The sequence below is a fragment of the Pyxicephalus adspersus genome, chromosome 5, assembly GCF_032062135.1.
Source record: "Pyxicephalus adspersus chromosome 5, UCB_Pads_2.0, whole genome shotgun sequence".
Lineage (NCBI taxonomy): Eukaryota > Metazoa > Chordata > Amphibia > Anura > Pyxicephalidae > Pyxicephalus > Pyxicephalus adspersus.
This window is the reverse complement of record NC_092862.1, coordinates 28776277-28780148: the sequence shown is the minus strand read 5'-3', so window position 1 is coordinate 28780148 and position 3872 is coordinate 28776277.

Here is a 3872-nt window from a genome sequence, read left to right as displayed (position 1 = left end):
TATACTGATCCCCTACAATAGCCTGTATGTAGAGACCCGTATACAGATCCCCTACAATAGGCTGTATGTAGAGACCCGTATACTGGCACCCTATAGAAGTCCGTACAAATTGACCTGTGCAGATGTTCAGCAATAGTTTGTACAGATCAATACTTCCATCTTGGCACTGTTTAGCAGTCCGGTGTTACTGGTGGCAATGTATATAAAATCTACAAGTTCTAACATTTTGTAAAAGCCTAAGGTGTTAAGGCCATAGTTTCACCTGTAGTTCCACAGCTTTAGTTTTATTGCTGACTTGCCAGTAAAAAGACAAATTACCTGTAGCACGGGGGCAGACATAGGGAGGTGCAAAGTGTGCCACTGCATGAGGGCCTCATAGCCTCTTAAGCAAACAGGAGAGCCCCCACAGGGGCCCCAGGTCTTTTCTGTACAGGGGCCCACTGTTGGCTATGTCCACCACTGATGTATCAGCTGCTCATTGTGTGTCAAATCATGTGACTGAACTTGTGGATGGGTAAATTAATGTTTGTGAGAGATTACCATCCACTTTTCCCTGGTACACCCAACAGTAAGGCCAAGTCTTCTCTAATGTGTATCCATGGAGTACACTTTGGTAGTCACCATGGTTATTTTAGCTTCACTTTGCTTTAATTTCAAGAAAGCTGCTCTGTGTTCTGAAATGGAAACAGAGCAAAGCAATGTTTTCATCACTACGTAGCCTGAAATTTGCTCCAGAGACTAGGCCATAGTGAGAAGCAATCTCCTTAAAATGATTTAAAAGTTATCTGAACACATGAACCTGAAAATGTATCCTAAGGCCGTTGAAAGAGATAAATGGTTGTGCTTCTTTTGGGTGAAAATCTGACGTGTACAGTAGTCACCCAGTGTTGTTCATTGAAACATTCTGGTGTATCAATGAATGGCCAAGTAAGAACAACCTTCTATGGAGGACACCACAGCATGGAGGACACATCAGCCCCTTCCCCTTTCCATAAAACAGAATGTAACTGAGTGTACAGTACTCATTCTTTTATCTGTCACTGGAAATGATGACAAAAGATTGTTTCTAGTGACAGAAACTCACTTTTAGTTGCGTAGTTATAGTCACAAGGACAAATAGAATGAATTTCCCTGGAGGGGACACAGAATAAGCAAAAAGTGTTCAAAATAAAAAATAATCCAAGTTTTAACACATGGGAAGATGTATTTGTTCTATCACATGGCCCATGGTGTGTCGTCTTACTGTTAGCCTGTTGGTTATGTATGTGTATATTTTAGTTTGTACATCCATAACATAATATATAACTAAACATTTTGTAGAATATATATAGTCTTATGGCTTACTTACTACTACAATTTGATTCCTTTTTTCTTTCTAAGGTCATACCAATTTTAGGATAAAATAAGTAACTTACTTTTTTTTTCTGTTTTCCTCAATAGGTGGGCTATTCCTTGGGTAGAGACCCCCTTATGGTTCAGCACCATAAGTGGAAACCTTGTTGAGTTTGTAAATACCATGAGCACACTTTAAAATCTAAATGGAAATGTGTCTAGAATAATAAGAGACACAGATTGTTTCTTTGTAAAAATCTTTCCAACAGAAATAGCAATCAGTGAGAGCAAGCCACAACAATTACATTGAAACCATGTCCTTATTGCTGAAAACAGCCAATCGCAAGGAAATAAATAAATCCAGCCAAAAACCTGGTTCTTATGTTCAGTACTACTATTTACCTGAGCTCTGTGATTGCTAAGGTGCTTAGGATACTAAGTTTAGACTAATTATTTTAAATACATATGTAACATTAATAATTAGGTACAAGTGATAGCATGTAATTCCTGCAAATTGCAGGTTGTAGGTGCTGTCTTGGATTAGCTTCCCTTTGACTTTTACTAATGTTAAAACCTCATTCATCATAAATTGCTGGATAACTTATAATGTATGTTATACTTGTTTTTTATATATGTATACTACCTTAAATATCGATCCACACAACATCTTGTATTCCTAAATTTGCCATGTTATTATTCTCTTTCATAATCCGCACACATTGCACCACTGTATAGGATTTACGCTGTCGTGCTGCCATCGCACCTATGTGAACAAGCCCAAAGAGGTGAAGGAAGGACTCTTTGTGAAAAATAAATCAATAATGGCTGCTTCTTTGGAGCTTTTCTGACTAATTACCTTTAAAGCTCAACTCCAAAGCGATTTACCAGTCATTATGTGAATGCAAACAGTACAGCACAGACTGGAAGGAAGCAGTAGCACAGGGAGCAATTAGATGAGTTACAACGCAAGAAATATGCTGATTGGAGAAAACAGCAGCGACAGAAAGCTGAACTCATCAGTGTATTGTTACTTCTTTCACTGTCTAGTCACTGGGTTAGGACCTGTAAGTTGATGTAGAACCGTAATGGAGAAAGATTGGGTTCTCTCCCTTGCTAGCGGTGGGAAGGGATGGCAAGATATGCATCAAATACTTTGGTATAGCTCTGCTATCATGTCCCCTGAAGAAGCAGTAATTACCACTCTGTTATCAAATCCCCTGAAGAAGCGGCAATTACCAAAAAACGCGTCGGGTGTGTTGATTATAGTCTGCTTGATGGCCTTTTTGTCTTGTATCATACATTGTGATTCAAGGCCATGTATCTAGGATTTTATTGCTAATGTGTTATGTATATTTTGTATGTTTGTTGAAATAAAACTATGCTTTTTTAGATATGGTTATGCCAGTAATTCCCTGCTTTAGTCCACTTAATCTGTTAGGTGGGTAGGACTGCTCCCCTTTTTTGTCTGGTATTTCTTTGGGATATGGCATTTTTGACACATGATATCGATCTCATAATAAGGGGGTTCTGTTTCTTTTATTTCCCTGCAGTAACTGTAAAAGTAATTTTCTGACTGGTCTTGGATCAGAGTATGTGATAGATGTAAGCCAGTATGTTCACTGGTTTATACTGTGGTTTCCTGTTGATGAGTAGCATTATCCAGAAGCCTTGTGAAAAGCCTGAGGAACAATGTACCTTATAATTAAGGTGACAGGAGTGGACTTTAATTTATTAATTGGTTAGCAGAAGCCAGACAGACAGACTTTTACTCTTTGCCTACAGTTTGTTTACTAGGCAACTACTACCCAGAGCTAACGCTACGTACATACATCCAATGGTTCTCGTCAGATAATCAGCTCAGGGCTGATATCGGGCAAGATTCAGACGTGTGTACAGCACGCGTCGTCCGAACGATCGTCCTGGCGGATTCACAGACGGTGGACGACAAACTATCCTAATGCAAGGGAAGAGGGAGAGAGTGCAGCAGGGTGCCGCTCCGTCTGTCTCCCCCTCCCCTCTCCATAGAGCAGAATTTTGATGTATGTACAGCACTCGTTCATGCATCGTGCAGTCCTTAGTCGTTGGAAAGGATCGTGAAAGTAGCATCTCCTATCTCTTGTCTGTCAAAACCTAAATCTTGCAGCCAGGCAAATATCAAATCAAAATTAACACCCACTAATCTATTCATTAAGTCAACAATGCATTCATCAGTAAATTGCAAAAATGTTTAAATGTATGTAATAATACCTAAATATCTTTATGATTGCTTACTTTATTTCACTGCACATCAGGTCAAAGAAAAATGAAAAGCCAGCAATGTGAGACAGGAAGAGTTTAATCACATTATACAGTACAAGAGTTGTTGGATGTTTATTTTAAGGGAAAAGGGACATTTAAGTAGATTAGTGGGGTAGGCAAATGGGCAACCTTTGCCCTCATGTTGAAAATTGCCCATAAATCGAATGTGTAAATATATATTTTACTGTCTGGCCTGCCCACAGTCCATTGTGTTATGACCCATTTCCCAATTCCCTGTATAT